Genomic DNA, 17,790 nt, shown 5'->3' on the forward strand with positions numbered 1-17,790 from the left:
CAGTCACTCAAAGGGAGGGTTAGCTTGGGGTCTCTCCACCCAACTTAGTCAAGGCAGGGGTGAGGGTGGTAAGGGGGAGAAAGGGCACTTATGGAAAAGCAGGTGACTTTCTGGAAAATAAATGGGCCTTAAGAGAGCAGGTGGGAGACATGATCGTCTGTGATGGGGTCTGCTGGGGCACCAGAAGGGGAGGTTATAGAGTTGCCCCAGGAGGGGATTTAGGAGAGTTGCGTTCTTTGGGGGTGCGGGGGGGGGGGGTGGCGCTCTGCTTTTAGGCAGATAAGAGATTTCAGGAACTCAAATGCTTCAGCTCAAAAATCATTTTTATTGCCCAATGGCATATTTTGGGGTAACAGAACCCGATCCCCTTCACTGTCAATGACAGAATGTTTCTCAAAAGAAGGAAGAGAGATTCAGGTAATGGGGCATTTCCGGAGAAGAAAAATGGTTGTTTACAGGATGTGATGTGATTGTTTGAACTTTTTTTCATTTTAAGAAAATTCTTATACTAAATTTATGTCATACTCAGTGTCACTTTAACATGGAGTTTTATATTTGTTGTCATTTCAGATCTCTCCCTCAGGGCTCGTTATACTATAAGCACAAAAATGATGCCTGGTCAGTACTTTGCTAAGATCCCTTTTCTTTTCATTTTCATGATTAGAGAAAAGCATTCCATCTCCACAAATAGGGATTTATTCACAGAGGATCTACAGCTTAATCTTCTGGAAATATTATTACTTCTCAGTTATCTTTTATTTATTTATTTTTTAGCATCTTTATTGGAGTATAATTGCTTTACAGTGGTGTGTTAGTTTCTGCTTTATAACAAAGTGAATCAGCTATACTTACACATACATCCCCATATCCCCTCCCTCTTGCGTCTCCCTCCCACCCTCCCTATCCCACCCCTCTAGGTGGTCACAAAGCAGCGAGCTGATCTCCCTGTGCTATGCGGCTGCTTCCCACTAGCTAGCTATTTTACATTTGGTAGTGTATATACGTCCATGCCACTCTCTCTCACTTCGTCCCAGCTCAGTTATCTTTTAGATTCACGCCTTTGTTGTAGTATGCACTTGATTGTGGGTTAATTAAGACTATGGTTTTGGCAGTCTGTTTCTTTGTTTTAATTGTCCTTTAATAGATTTTAAATTTCATTTCTAATATTGATATTAACACTTATTGACCAGATGGTTTTAATAAGTCAAACTTTACTTTTATAATGACCTAAGGTATTGAGAATAGGAAGAAAGGATTCCATTTAACATTTATGTATGAATTGTACTTTCAGAAGGATTTTCAGTTTCCATAAATCTAAGCATAATTGCCACCATTTTATCAATAAGAACCCTGAAAAATAGAGGAACAAGTATTAGATTTCATAGGAGTGGATCTTGACCCCTGCTGCTCATTAGAACTGGAGAAATTTTTTTAAAAAATTGATTGTATATTACCACTGTGGGCTGTCTCAAAAATTCTTAACAGATCAGTTTCAGAGCTTAGAAACTCTGATTTCAGGTAAGTTAAGAAAATTTCCACTGGAAAGACTAACATTACCAGCCATCTCTGTAAATGCTCATGAACTACTGGCAGTTGTGGAAAGTAGCAGTGGCTTCAGCTGAAGGTGGCCTGACCCTGTACTTTCTCTCATTACGTCTTACAGTAGTTCTTCCAAATAGGTAGAGCCTTACGAGGATTTCCAGTTTCCTGGACAACCTCTGTCACTTTCCTTAAGTGACAGGCTAAAAAGAGGCTTAAGCTGTCAGGAAGCCCAAGTGCGTTTTCCCCACGTGAGAAGCTGAGAAGATGCTGCATAGCCTGGTCGTCCACTTGACTGGTCAGCATTTTATTGAGCACCTACAGTGTACTAGTTGCCTTGGGATTGTGCTAGGTTCACGCTTCAAGATAGGAGGCACATTTTGTAATCTGTGTCTCAATTCAGTGTTGGGGGCAGGACGTGCACAGGTGACTATTATGGGCACAGAAAGGCCCAGCTCAAGAGGGTGGGGGAGGGCCTGTGTGGAGGATTCTCAGAGTAAATGGACTAAAGGGAGGGGAAGGGGGCGTTTGTACAGAGGGGATGGGACGAGCAACCGCGTGGTGCGTGTGGGGAAGTTTCTCGCTTTGGTGTGCGTGTGGGATGGGGAGGGAGGGTCCGCAGAGACCGGGTCCTGGAGGGCCTTTTGTGGCCTGTGGAGGCGGATGCAGGGGCGCAGGCCTGGGGGAAGTTAGGACAGTTGCAGCAGGTGTTCTGTCTACAAGGGGGTCCAGAGCTCAACGCCAGGGAAGAAGTTATGAAGAAAAGGTGATGAACTTGAGAACTGTTTACTAAGTAAAATTGGCAAAACTTGATAATTGGTTGAGTGTAACCACAATAATTAAGAAAAATAGCTAACATTACTGAATGCTTGCTGTGCATCTGGTGCTGTGCCAAGCGTTTTACCTGTATTAACTCACTTAATTCTCAGAATAACTCTCTGAAGTGTGTACGACCCTAATTCCCAGTTTACAGATGAGAAAACTAAGGCACGAAGAGTTGAAGTAACTTACCCCAGGTGACACAGCTGGTAGGTAAGAGAACCCGGACTTGAATCTGAATCTAGGGCCTGTGCTTCCCTCCCCACTCCGGACAGTTTTAAGGAGGTATAACTTACCTACCATAAAATTCACCCATTTTAGTGTACACGTCAGTGATTTTTTTAGTAAGTTTACAGACTTGTGCAACCATCACAACAAACCAATTTTAGAACATTTCCATCATCTCAAAAAGATCTCTTGTCCCCATTTGCAATATCCATTCCCACCCCCAGCCTCAGGCAACCACTAATCCACCTTCTATCGCTTTGATTTTCCTTTTCTGGACATTTCGTATAAATGGAATCAGATAATACGTGAGATTTTTGCATCTGGCTTCTTTTGTACTTAGCATAATGTTGTTGAGGTTCATCCATGTGTAGCATGTATCAGTAACTACTTTCTTTTTTATTGCTGAATAGTATTTTGTTGTATGGCTATATCACATTTTGTTTATCCAGTCACCAGTTGATAGACATTTGGATTGTTTTCACATGCTGCTGTGACCATTTGTGTACAAGTATTTATGTGGCCTTGTTTTCACTTCCCTTGGGTATGTATTTAGCAGTGCTATTGCTGGTTTTTATGATAAGCTTGTGTTTAACTTTTTAAGAAACTCCCACACTCTTCCAAAGTGTCTGTACCATTTACGTTCCCACCAGCAATGTTTGAGGGTTCTGATTTCTCCACATCCTCACCAATACTTGTTGTTTTATATTTTTTGGTTATAGCCGTTCTAGTGGGTGTGAAGTGATATCTCATTGTGGCTTTGATTTGCATTTCTCGAATGGCTAAATGATGTTGAGCATCTTTTCATCTTTTTATGAATCATTCATGTATATTCTTTGGTGAAATGTCTATTCAGATCTTTTGCTTACTTGTTTAATTGAGTTTTATTTTTGAAAAGTAAGTGTTCTTAAAATACTCTGGATACAAGTCCTTTATAAGACATATTTGCAAATATTTTCTCCCAGTCTGTGACATGTCTTTTCAGTTTCTTAATGGTGTCTTTAGAAGTGTGAATGTTTTTAATTTTAATGAAGTTCAGTTTATTGGTTTTTTCTTTATGGATCATGCTTTTAGTATTGTATCTCTCTGCCTAACCCAAGGTCACAAATGATTTTCTCCTATGTTATATTTCAGAAGTTTTATAGTTTTAGCTCTTACACTTAGGTCTGTGAGCTGTGTTGAATTATTACTGTATAAGGTGTGAGGTAAGGATCTAAGTTTATGTGGGTATTCAGTGGTCTCAGCACCATGTGTTTAAAAGACTGCTTTCCCCAACTGAATTGCCTTGGTACCTCTAACAAAAATCAATTGACCATATATATAAATATTTATTTTAAGTTTTGAAATCAGGAAGTGTACATCCTCCAACTTTGTTCTTTTTCAAGTTGTTTTGGCTATTTGGGGTCTTTTGCATTTCTATACAAATTTTAGAATTAGCTTGTTAGTTTCTGCAAAAAACAAAACAACAACCTGTTGAATCTATAGATCAACTTGGGAATCTTAAAATGTTGGGTCTTTCGATCCATAAACATAGAGTATTTATTTTGATCTTTAATTTTGATTTTTAATTTATTTTTCATTTGGTTTTTAATTTATTTTTCATTCATTTTGATCTTTAATTTCTCTCAGCAAGGTTTTGTAACTTTAGTCTTACACTTCTTTTGTTAAAGGTATTCCTAAGTGTTTTATTTTTCTTGCTCTTGTGAACAGAATTGTGTTCTTGAGAGCCTGTGTGCTTACACATCATTCTGTACTGTTGAGGGGAGAGGAGGCTCAAGGTTGATTCCTACAGTTCCCAGGTTGGGCGGCGGGGTGGATAGTGGGGTCACAATCTGATGAAAAGAATTCAGGAGAAGGAGCAGCTGTAGGCTTGGTGAGGAAATGGCTTCTGTTTTGACGTGTAGAATCTGAGGAATAGGGGACGGACAGGTCGTGCCGTCTGATGGGCAGCTGGGAATTCCAGAGAGATTTGGACTTGCCGGCATGTAAGAATCAAGTCATAGGAGAGCACCTGCCTCGGGAAAAGATGAGCTGAGGATGGGAGAGCTTGCGGGGTGGGGGGGGGGGGGGAGTGTCGCTGACAGTTAAGAGGTGCCCCAGGGAAGGAGGTGTGAAGGACTCAGAGGGACAGTCCTGGACTGGTTCCGCAGTACCCACGTGCCCGGTGATTGAAGACGGAGCTTCGGAGTCAGACTGACTCGAGTTTGAAGTCGACATCCACGGAGGCCACTGTTGTCGATTCTGGGAAATCGTGAAGTAGCAGGATGACAGCATCCGTGTCCTCGGGGACCTGATGTGATCCATTTCCTCCTCTGTAGTATGGAGAGTGTAGCGCTTATTTCATGGAGTTGTGAGGATTAAATGAGTTGACTTGTGCAAAGTGTCCAGCGTAGCGTCGTCACGCGGTAGTAATGCGGAATGTTACCTGTCGTCACACGACCCCACAGAGCTGGGTGTTAGAGACCAGGAGGGTGTGGACCTTGACTTCATGGAGCGGAGAGTCTCGTGAGCAGCACAGAGGCACACACGACATGACACGACACGTGGGGGGAGGGATGGCACAGGGTGCTGGGAGAGGAGGGGCCCTGGCTAGGGGGGCAGGGGTCCCAGGAAGGAGGAAACAGTCGGCGGCTTAAGTGCAGCAGAAAGGCCCATTGCCTTGACTGAAGAAACGATTGGGGTTTGACAGTTTGGGGGTCGGTGCCGTCATCTGCTGTCTCTTCTAGAGCCATGGCCAGGTTGGCACCCATGGGTGGCGATGCCGGTCTCTCCAGAGAAGGGTGGGTGGAGGGAGGGTCTGGGAGGGGTGGATTTACATGGGGAAAATAATGCCAGTTAGAGGGTAGTTCTGACCATTCAAACACTCAGGTACCTCTACCAGCCAGCCTGTGGTTTTATTCCAGTTTGTTACTTTCTGTATTCATGGGGATTAAAACACCAATGATTAATCTTCCTGTAGTTCAGACTTTCTACTTTAATTTGGAGGAAAACCAGCATAATCTGAAGATAAAGGAGGCTGCATCAAGAAAACTCTCATATCCCGCCCAGGAACATCCTTGACTTTGGGGAGCACTTCTTTGAGTTTTGCTGCCATGTGTAGTGCACTAAGGAGGTGTGATCTAGAAGTTGCCATGTGCGGACAATGGAAAGGCTCACTGCTCTGAAAGCTAAACAGAAATCAGCGATAAACCGTAGCTCCCAGAAAGCCCAGCCTTGAATGCGGCCGTCAGCTCTGCCAGGATCCCTGGTGTGGCTCCAGGCAGGTCACTGGGCCTCCATAGGCCTGGGTTCTCTGATCTGCAAACTCTGGAGGTCGGAAGGAGAGTTTGAAAAGGGCTCTGCCTCAAACTCTGAGGGGAGGGTGCCCCGACCCCAGGCCTCTTTGTCTGCTTTGTGCAGGTACCATGTCGGGTGCTAGGGAAACAGTGGTGAGCAAAGACCAGATGGTCCCTGGCATCACGGAGTGGACGGTCGTGTGGGGAAGGCTGGCGTTAATTCTTTGTTACCAGCACCAATGAAGACCCACGTGTGTGGCAGGGACCGGGAGGGAGGAGGACCCAGTGCGCTCGGGCCCCTGTGATAACGACAAGCACGAAGGTGATGCTCGTGAGAAACGATGCGGCTTGAATTGTACGGGCAGCGAAGTCGGTGCGGTAATGGGCCGAGGAAACCGGCTCACGGCCGTGGGAGATGAGGGGCCCTCGCAGGACAGCCTGGGAGCAGAGGACGCAGAGTAGCAAATATGGTACAAACAGTTCAAGTTGCTAATGTGAAGGCAGTTGTACATTATCAACCACGTCTGTACCCACGAATAATACCATTCGCTGGACCACCTTTGGAAAGGCGGATGACGAGGGCCCTGGCCGTCTGCAGTTTGCTGGAGTAGACGAGGCCGTCACACCTGCGCTGCAGTCTGAGCTTGCCGCTTGTCGGCAGCTGAGCTTGGGCAAGTCACGTTCCTGTTCTGGGCTTCACTTTCTCAGCTCTAAAACGTGAGTGTTCGAGCTAGACAGGGTGGTGGAGATGACCTCGGACAGCGGGTCTCAACCAGGGCTGTGAACGAGAGCCACTCGAGAAGCTGCCAGAAATACTGATGCTCAGGCCCCCCCCAGACCAATAAGTCAGAATCTCCCTGGCTGGGGCCTAGGAATTAGGATTTTTTTTTTAAAATTAAACACACAGTCCAATATTTCATGATTCTATAACCTGTTCCTCAGAACTGAACCATGTGATGCAATTGTATAGGAATAAACTGCAAGAAGCCAGAGCCTTGGGCTTGAAACCTTTGTTGAGAAGCCATGAATGACCTGCCTTTCTTAACAAAGTGTTTTGACCATGAAGAAAGGAGACATCCCTCCCTCTCCACCTCTATGTCTTTATTGTTCTAGCTCCCATGTCATTCTTCTGTTACTATCCAGAAACACCTTAAAATCATGTGAGGGCATTTCTATGTAGAGGGTTTGAATGGTGTGTGGAAAGAACTCAGGCTTGCAGCAGACTTGGAGGTGAGTCTTAGCTTTTCCACTAACCCTGCTGGACCTCAGCCTCTTGAGTAAAACAGAGAAAATGAGGCCTTCCCTGCAGGGTCGCTCTGAAGATGTGCTGAGGTAATGTATGTGTGATACAGTGCCTGGGACAGAGACGCTCCATAAATGTTAAATGATGAATAGAAATGTTTGTATAGGGAAAGGGCTAATATCATTTATATTTAAAGGGCTTGTTTTTCCCCTTGAGACGTGTGACGTACCCCCAGGTGGAATATGGGCAAAGCATAGTAAAAGAAAATGTACAGATAAGTACAAAGCGATTAAACATATTCTCCATCTCCATTAATTAGAGAAACTGAAATTGAAGCAATGATTGACAAACAGTTGGCCAGAAGGATGTCTGTGCCCTGCTAGTGGGAGGAAAATGCATCCCAAATGTGCCACTTCCCATGCTGTGTTCTCCATCCAGCAACACCACTTCCAAGAGCAGAAATACATGTGCATGTAAAAGGATGTTTGTTTCACCATTGTCTGTAATAAAGAGGAACTGGAAATAGCCTGAATGTCCATCAACAGAGGATAGGTTAAATTAGGGTGTAACCATATAAAAGAACACTAACACTGTTCACCCTTTAAAAATCCGGAGATGGGGGCTTCCCTGGTGGCGCAGTGGTTGAGAATCTGCCTGCCAATGCAGGGGACACGGGTTCCAGCTCTGGTCTGGGAAGATCCCACATGCCACGGAGCAACTGGATCTGTGAGCCACAACTACTGAGCCTGCGCGTCTGGAGCCTGTGCTCCGCAACAAGAGAGGCCGCGATGGTGAGAGGCCCGCGCACCGCGATGAAGAGTGGCCCCCACTTGCCGCAACTAGAGAAAGCCCTCGCACAGAAATGAAGACCCAACACAGCCAAAAATAAAAATAAATAAAAATACGGAGATGGCCTGATATGTACTGACATGGGAAGATGTCTGATTTATTGCTCAGTGAACAGTGCTACAAACAGCATTCACATAGCCCTTGGTAGACTTTCCAGCTTCTGCCTCCGTGTCAGGCCAGCCTTGAAGCAGACGGCATTGTGGTGTTGAAGGTCGTGCATCGGGTGGGGTCGGGGGTCACTCACCGTAGGTTTGGGAGGGCCAGGGAAGTTCTATGTACCCGAGCTTCGAAGCCTTGAGGACAGACTCTGAAGAAGGTTTTAGAACTGATGGGCAGGCACCCGGGACGTAAGAATGAGCCACGTTGAAGTAAGACAGGGTGATGAGGAGGGGTAAAGACCCCTAAAGATGGGGGGATGTCCCAGGTCGGTAGGGGTAAGAGGTGAGGGGGAGGCCGGGCGGATACCTCCCACTTGGGTCACCGTTTAAAGGCTTTAACCAAGAATGAGACTGACAGGGCTTGACATGGAACTCAGCAAGTACGCATCCTCCGGGGAGAGGCCCTCAAACTGCCACGCCCTCCCCTAAACAGTCCTGCTTCCCTTCCTGTTCTTTCAGCGGAGGAAGAAGGGGCAGGAAATCAGAGAGGTCCCTGGGGCAGCCCTGAAAAGCAGCAGGTGGTCACGGGCCAGGAGCCCAGAGCCCAGAGCACTGCTGGAAGCCACACCCTGATTGTCTGAGGCTGGTGTGGCCTGGGGTGAAAGGGCACTTGTTTATTTTCACATCGAAGCTAAAGGTCAAATGATGCCCAGTGAGTGAAAGTTTGAAAAGCAATAATAGTTTTTTTGAAAGGCAGATAACTCAGAAATATGAAGGCCTTGAAACAAGGGGGAGTCCAATCCCTGCTAGTCTCTTCTGGCTGAGTAAGTCGATGTTGGACTTGCTTCTGTTTCAAAGCCTGTGTGGGAAGCTGTCTTCTCTTCCCTGCTGGCCCCATCAGAAACAATGGCGGGTGTTTACTGATTCCAGAAAGGGGTGAGGAGGTTTTAAACCTGGCCTTGGCCCATCTTTTTAAAATCACTAGATGTTCCATTCGCCTGGGATAGCCTATCTTTTGGAGTTCATGGATCAGTAAAATGTTCTACAAAATTTGAGGTACATAGAATTGTCCATTTTTATTTTATCAAATGTATTTATTAAAAGGAAAATATCGGACTTCCCTGGTGGCGCAGTGGTTAAGAATCTGCCTGCCAACTCAGGGGTCACGGGTTCGAGCCCTGGTCTGGGAAGATCCCACATGCCGCGGAGCAACTAAACCCGTGCGCCACAACTGCTGAGGCTGCGCTCTAGAGCCCTCAAGCCACAACTACTGAGGCCGGAGCGCCTAGAGCCCATGCTCCGCAACAAGAGAAGCCGCCTCAATGAGAAGCCCATGCACCACAACGAAGAGTAGCCCCTGCTTGCCGCAACTAAAGAAAGCCTGTGTGCAGCAACGAAGACCCAACGCAGCCAAAAATAAATAAATAAATTTATTAAAAAAAAAAAAAAAAAAAGGAAAATATCTTAAACATTTTTAAAAATGTTTGTTTTGGTTGCGCTGGGTCTTCGTTGCAGCAGGCGGGTTCCTTAGTTGTGGCATGCGAGCTCTTAGTTGCGGCATGCATGTGGGATCTAGTTCCTGTGTTGGGAGCAAGAAGTCTTATCCACTGCGCCACCAGGGAAGTCCCAAAAGGAAAATATTTTAAAGAATATTGTTATACAGGTGAAAAAGAAGAAAGTAAGAGCATAAGTCAGAAAAATGGACAGTCCATTAAACTGAATGTAGTTAGCCTTTTAAAAAATCCACTATATTGACCTTTATTTTCTTTCTTTTTTTTTAAACACCCACATTGTCATGGCAGACTGGTGGAAACTCTAAGTGGCTCAGCCATGGTGCACACATCAGCATTTAAAGGCCACTGAATTCGTGTTTGAGTACCAGATGATAAAATTAGATTGTGTGGTTTGTAGAAAATTAAATTCTTTAGCTAAACCAGATGCTAAGCTTCTGCCCAGAATCAATATACTATTAGAAGTCTGGAAACTAATAAACATACCGTAACTATTAATTTATGGATGGGTTGTTGGTAAATAACCTCAGAGAAGGAATCCAGGCTTGAAACAGCTTTTGTAACACCAGATGGAGTGTGTGAGTTTAATCGAGTCCCGAGAAGGGATATCTGTACAGTGCCTAAAAAAAAAAAAAAACCCACTGGGATCTGAGTTAGGCCTGAGATAAGCTTAGAGAAGCAGGGAAAACTAGAACCTAATTGAAACTGATACAAGAAATTAAGACCCATGCAAAGAAAACCAGATGTTCTTTTATGGTGAAGTGCGTTGGAGGGAAGCAGGGACTACTTAACCCACCCAGAATCCAGTCACCTGGCAGCTTCACCCGAGGACAGGAGGCCCGAAGGAACCAGGCTAACTAACCAAGCTAATGTCCTGCACGTAGGGTGGTAGAGCTGGAACGCTGTGCTTTGGGGAAACTCTCAGGATGACAGACCACACCCAGTGGACTGAGGCCAGGCAATTCCTGAAGCTCCCCGCATCGTGTGATGAACAGTTTCCAGATGAAGAAACAAGCCCAGAGTTGTCCGGGGATGACTCGCCCGAGGTCTCACTACTGGGCAGGAACCAGACCGCAGCTTTCCCTCTGCTGGTCCACCCCAAAGCAGATTGAAGACACAAATCCAAAGGAGGAAGGTGGGCACTGCGGCGACCCCTGCCATCAGCTTGACAGCCCTCGCTCAGCCTGAGAGCGAGAGGAGGATAAGCCTAGTTACCTGAACAACCAACCAACCAACCAACAACCCTGGCGCAGATATTCAAGAAATGGCAATATGGGTGAAAGAGCCCAACAGATCTGAAGTCTTCCCTGCATCACTGTGTAGACTGGCCTGTGTAAGGAGGTCCCTGAATCCCACACTGTTACTGAATGTCGGCTTTGTGCCCATAAGTGTTTATCAGAATAAAGTCATATTTTGTCCACTACACATCCAATTAAAAAACAAAAATTCCTAGTTGAAGTCTTCAGTAACACTTGCTGGATTCCTGCAGTAACATTCTACTCAAAGACAATCTCAAATCATACCATTAAAGCCCAGCTTGGATTATGTCCTTTTCCTGCTTTAAAAACCTTCGGTGGCTCCCAAAGGCCATCCGATGAAATATCCATCATTCAGCCCGGCTTTCAAGGCTGCCTGTGACATACGCTGTGAACTTCCTTTCAGCAGGGTTTTCCTGTATGTGCTTTCTGGGGCCCCAGGGCCTCTAGAATTGACTCAGGCAGTGGTGGGTTTGGAAGTCATGAAGTTGGATGTTGGCGTAAAAGTCAGGAAGGGGCTTTGCTGGCTGAAGCTCGCTGAAGAGGTACAGCTGGACTCAGCTTTGCGGGTGACAGGTTTCAGTAGCTTAGTCAGTGTTCCAGGCGCCATGGTGCCCGGCCCTGCAGCGGGGGCACCGTCTTCCACGGAGTCCACGAAGGAAGTCGCCCACCGGGCTGTCGGCAGAATTACAAAGCCTGGTTTGCCTTTCTGTCCCTCACACCCTTCCTGTTGCTTGGTCCCCCTCCCGTATCTAGGACTCTTCCCACCTGGTATCACTTCTCTTGAGGTCCTCCACATCACATTTATATTTAAATAAAGGTGTCAGATCCCAGTTATGAGTCTCTACCCAGTGGCCTAGATTTTTCAGAGGCTTCGCTCTTCTTACGGTTCTAAGTTACGCAGAACTTTTGAGGAAAGGGTGAGTTTCAACTGGAGGTTGAGCTGTACCATCCATTACCCGGGTCACCGGTTCCTAAACTTCCATGTGAGTGGAAATCGCCTGGGGAGCTTGTTAAAATGCAGATTTGGTTCCGTGGGTTTCAGGATCTCTATTCCTTTTAAGCTCCTGGGCGATGCCAATGCTGCTAGACCGGGGAGCACGCTGTGAGTGACGAAGATCAAGACCAGACGCCCCTGGAGAGCCGTCGGGGAGAAGCTCAGGTTCCCAGGCTCCGGCACTCCCACGCCAGGGGGCCAGAGGCCGCTGCCCGGCATAAGCACAAGCCGTTTGCCTCGGGAGCTCACGGGCATACATGAGATAGTGGGGTGTCTGCTTTTCCACATCTTTGCAGACCTCAGTTATCTCACAGGGCTAGACCCTCAGAAGGCTCTCATCTGGCTGTTCGAGATGGTCCTTCTCATCTCCAGAAGGCAGTTCAGCAAGTTCTCGAGGGAAAAGGGTAAATGCTGCCTTCGGGGATCTCCTGGAGCAGCTTCCAGCAAGCGGAGGAGGGGCCTGTGGACTTGTTCTCCTTAGCCCATCGTTTTTCTTCCTACTGTGTGCACAAACAGGCCACTTAGCCGCAGGTCTTGGGTGGATGACACCCACTCTCGTTCACTTCTGTGTATGTTACTCTGGAGAGGGAAGATAACGCAGTTTAGCTAAGCCAAGCTGTAGGTTGGAAGTTATAACCCACCTAATTCCTTACAGAAGCTATTGATTAAGGCTGTGTCTCTGCCACCTGCTATGCCTGGGCCTCCTGCCATGTGGTCGATGGCAACTCTGACAGCCCCGTCCCTGCAGAACCCAGAGCTCCTGCCACGTTTGTTTCCAGCAAGTCTTTAGTGTCTGCTCTCCTGCCTCCTCCCACCCCCCGCTTCCTTCTAACGCATGTTTTGAAGTCCACACTGAGACAGGTCACCCAACCCATTTGTCATGCGATGGGGTTACAGACTGGAGTCTGCAGCAGATGTCATCTGGGCCTTTGGAGGCCTGTCACTTCCCCAAAAAGGACACTCTTGTTGACCATTTGGCACGGGAGCCAACACCTTTCTTGCCCAAGAGGTCCTAGGCTTCACTCCAGGGAGCGGCATGAGGGTTAGAGCTCAGAGAGAAAGAAAAAAATGGAGTCAGAGACCCAGGAAATGAGGTCCCCGCGGAAGGTAAGAGCCTTTGTAAATGCGCCTTTGTTACCTGGATGGATGTTCAATAAGCATTTGTTGAATGAATGAGTGAAAACAAGTCAAGAAGGAAAAAGCTATTGTATATGAAGCACGGGTGTCACCACCAAATGTCCTGTTCTCCTGCTTCCCTCCCACCAATTGCTTGTTAAGACGCTTGTCCCAAACATGCTGGGGGCCTCGTGGAGACATCTGGACGGTGTCCTCCTGAGAAGGTGAGCAGCGACTTATTTCATGGGGTTGTGGCAGCTGTGACTGGTCTCCTTCTGGTCATGGAGCTTCTGGACCTGGTTGATAGCAGAGCCTGGACTAAAGCCCATATCCTGTGACCCCCAGCTCAACACGCTTTCTATTCTGTCAAGCTGTTGACCCAGCCAGGAAATGTGCACCATCCATGTTTACCCCGCTGTGAGCGAGCATGGGAGTGAATTAACTCGGGAACCTGTCACTGACCTCCATAAGGCCAAGGGGCCTCCCTAAGAACTAGCGTCCCAGAAGACTGGACCTCGAGCCCGGCTCTGCTCTTCACCTTGGGCAAACACTTTTACCCAAAGAAGTTACCTCTGCCCCCATATACAGTGGGGAGGATGCCTAAGATCAGCAGCAGTGGGGGCCGCGAACTAACGGTGACTCGTCTGTACCGGCACTAAATGAAAGATGAAGGGACAGGGATCCAAGGGGCTGCCATACTTCCCTTCCCTGCTGAGGAAGTGCAAAGGACTCTCCATTCTAGTTTAGAACCCAAGCAAGGCTCCACACTTGATCAGCCTGGATTTTTTTTTCTAGGTCGTTTGAGGCAAAGAAGTGGTGCACTGTATCCCCTTCCCTTTTTCCTTCCCTCCCTCCCTTCGGTGAACAATTACTGCGTGTTTGCTGTGTATTGGGCACTGTTTCTGAGCACTGGGAGTAGAGCAGTGAACAACAACCCACACCCTCATGGGGCTCACATTCCAGTGGGGGAAACAGCAAGGCAAAGCCAACACATAGCGAGGTAGCTGGTGGGGAAACAAAGCATGGAGAGGAGGAGAGTGCTGGGAGGGCTTGTGATGTTAATCAGGGTGGTCAGCGAAGACCCCCCTGGAAAAGTTGACCTTTGAGAATAGACTGAAAGGAGCTGAGGGAGCCAGACATTTAGGTCTTTTGGAGGAGAGTCTTTCAGACAGAAGGAATAGCGAGTGCAAATGTCCTGAGGCAGGAGTGGCCGGTGTACTTGAGGAAGAACAGGAGGACTGGCGAAGCTGAAGCCAAGAATGTGTGAGGGGCCGAGAAATCGACGAGAGAGAAGATCTGGGGCCAGATCATGAGATCACAAGGTCGTTAGAAAGATGGGAAATTGCTGCAGGATTTCTCCTGGCTGCTGGTGAAGGAGTGGGTCAGGGCGTGTGGAGGGCGGGTGGCAGCAAGCGGAGGAGTTAGCACCTCTCAGCTGTAAACAAAGGGGGGTGGCGATGAGAACTTGGACAGGGGCAGAGCAGTGAGGGGTGAGAAGTGGTCGATTCTGAATATTTTAAAGACAAAACCAAAAAACCTTGCCATTGGGTTGGATGTGGGATGTGAGTGAAGGAAAGGAGACGGAATGACGGCAGGTGTTTGGGGTTTCTTTTCGGCTGAGTAGTTCAAAGGATAATGTACCATGAACTGGGTTGGGGAGCATGTGGGAAGAGCAGGGGGATGTGAGGGCCTCTGCGTTGGGCATATTAAACTTGAGATAATATGGAATGAGACTAAGACGAGCCTACGTTTGCTGAGCTCTTCCTACGTGTCAGGCACTGGGCAAAGCATCTTACAGATACTGTCCCATTTCATCCTTACAACGGCACTCTTACCATCTCCATTTTAGAGATAAGACAGTGGGTAGCTGTGCCCATTCACAGCCTGACAAGACCTCCTGCAGCAGCAGCAGTGGCAGCAGCAACATAGATCTTTCCTGTCTGATTGTTCTGTCCTAACTGCACAGCCATGGTTGGTATTGGCTCGCCACACTGTTAATGAAGATGTGAGTCTTCTTGGTCCCACTGCACGGCAAGAGATTATCAGCTTTGTTCTGCTCCTGGAGCCTCATGGATGCCGTGTAAACACTGAGTGAGTGAGTGAGCTTGCGGAACCTGTAGGCGCCGGCCACAGGCTGGACTGACCATGCTCCTCGCCTGTGAGGGGGTGAAGCCAAGGAACAGGACCCAGAGATGGGGTACATCCATCTACCGGGCGCATGGTGGGTGCGTGGGAGAGTGAGCTTGAAAACCAGGGGCATGGAGTGTTCAAGGTGAGCAACTTCATAACTAGAAACATCAAAAATAGAAACGTGAAAACATGAGTCAGCATCTGAGGTGAGCAGCATAAAGCAAGGTGTGAGTGATGGCGGGGGGAGTGGGGAGGGGGACAGTTCAAGCCTAATCTGTGAGACCTGGTGTGCTTTGTTGTTCCTTACTAGCTGGGAGCCTTACTAGCTGGGAGAGTCTTACCAGCTGGGAGAGTCTTACCAGCTGGGAGAGTCTTACCAGCTGGGACAGTCTTACCAGCTGGGAGAGTCTTACCAGCTAGGAGAGTCTTACCATCTGGGACAGTGTTACTAGCTGGGAGAGTCTTACTAGCTGGGAGAGCCTTACTAGCTGGGACAGTCTTACTAGGTGGGAGAGTCTTACTAGGTGGGACAGTCTTACTAGCTGGGACAGTCTTACTAGCTGGGACAGTCTTACCAGGTGGGAGAGTCTTACCAGCTGGGACAGTCTTACCAGCTGGGACAGTCTTACCAGCTGGGACAGTCTTACTAGCTGGGACAGTCTTACAAGCTGGGAGAGCCTTACTAGCTGGGACAGTCTTACTAGGTGGGACAGTCTTACCAGCTGGGAGAGTCTTACCAGCTGGGAGAGTCTTACCAGCTGGGACAGTCTTACCAGCTGGGACAGTCTTACTAGCTGGGACAGTCTTACCAGCTGGGACAGTCTTACCAGCTGGGACAGTCTTACCAGCTGGGACAGTCTTACAAGCTGGGACAGTCTTACTAGCTGGGAGAGCCTTACTAGCTGGGAGAGTCTTACTAGCTGGGAGAGCCTTACTAGCTGGGAGAGTCTTACTAGCTGGGAGAGCCTTACTAGCTGGGAGAGTCTTACTAGCTGGGAGAGTCTTACTAGCTGGGAGAGCCTTACTAGCTGGGAGAGTCTTACCAGCTGGGAGCCTTACAAGCTGGGAGAGTCTTACCAGCTGGGAGAGTCCTAAAGAGGTCAGCCGTGTGTGCTGAAAAAAAGAGAAGTGGGAAGAGCTCCAATTGTAACCCATTTAAGAAGTGTGTTATTGATTTGCTGAGTAACAAATCACCCCAAAGTGAGTGACTTATAACAGCCATGATGATTTATGATCTCTCACAATTCAGGAGCCGCCAGCGACATCTCAGAGGCTCTTCCCTCCCACGTGTGGCACCTGAGCTGGAGTAGGTGGAGTTCCCTGTCCTCCGGCATTTCTCTCTCTGGGGTCTCCACTCAGGGTCTTTCCAGCGTGGTGTCTTCACGACAGTGATACTTCCTATGTGACACCTCAGGGTTTCAAAGCCACGTGTCCCCAGAGAGAGAAACAACCAGGAGGAAGTGCGGGGGACAGACAGCTGCCTCTTTGCTGCAGTCTGATCGTCAGAAGCTAGTGCCCACAGTTGGCCCTTGTTCACGGGTCATGAAGTAGACTCCACCTTTTTCTGGGAGGTAAATCCAAGGATTTCCTCGCGTGATTTATAACCGCACAGAAGCCTGTGACATGGTCTGGGGACCTCATAATTATACCCTCCTAATTATACAAGGGGCATTCAGTGGAAAGTTTCTCGGTGCCTGCGGTGGTTGGCGATTAGTGTCGGATGTGTGAGGGATGATGTGACATGCAGGCAAGTGGCTACGTTTTCTGAGACTAAATACTGTGTCAATGTCATTACCAGGAAAACCCCCAGGCCTGGAAATACTTTTTTTCTGTGACTCAGGATGGTATATATCAGAGTAGATTGTAAAGTAGTTCGTGCCACAGGGATACAAAATAGAGCTAGGAGACAGTAAGGAAAGGAAACAGTAAAGCAGGAAACAGGAGATTGAGTAGTAGGTAAGAAACTGACCTTGACTTTGCTGTGCTTTTGATTTGATGCAACAGCAGAAAATTCCGAGTCTTTGAGAGAGAGCAATATTCTGGACCAACTAGATCGGCCAGCTGCCTCCATGACTATTAAAGCCAGTAGTGACACCAGTCCTGGCAAAACCAGACCTCGCATGCTACTGACCCCAGTGTGAAGGCGCTTGGGGTTCTATGTGCAGAAATCGGACTATAGATAATTGTTTTGTTAGAGGGGAATTGGGAGTCTTAGTGAATTCAAATGTACTTCCAAGAGGTGTTTGAAAGCCTCCTGCAAGGACATTGATTGCACTATGGGATGGTTGCCTGATGCCAGCTAATTAGGAAAACCCATTCTGGGCCTAGCTTGAGTGAGCCCAGGGAAGGATAAACAGTGTCACTGTAGCTGGTACCCTGGAGTTCCCAGGATAACCTGTAGTCTCCTTACACTTGATTGAGTTTTTTCCATGCACAGACTTTCGCTAAAGGCCACCGTGTCCCATCGTGTGAGGCAGTTGCCAAAATGGAATAGTGCCAATAGCTGGAGCTCTTATCTGTTGTTGCAGCTAAACAATTAAAGAGGAACCTGAGTTTCACCGGAAGCAATTCCTCGGACCATTTGACGCCGTCTACAACTGGGTCCAGGCATTACCACCGCGGGGCCGACTGGCTGGCAAAGGCTCGCTGAGGCTGGGGGACTTTCCACTTTGGGGTCCAGCATTGTGACTAATTTCTCAGTGTCTCGGGCTGGGCAGATTCCCATGGGGGCA

This window comes from Balaenoptera ricei, chromosome 2 (genome assembly GCF_028023285.1).
Source record: "Balaenoptera ricei isolate mBalRic1 chromosome 2, mBalRic1.hap2, whole genome shotgun sequence".
Lineage (NCBI taxonomy): Eukaryota > Metazoa > Chordata > Mammalia > Artiodactyla > Balaenopteridae > Balaenoptera > Balaenoptera ricei.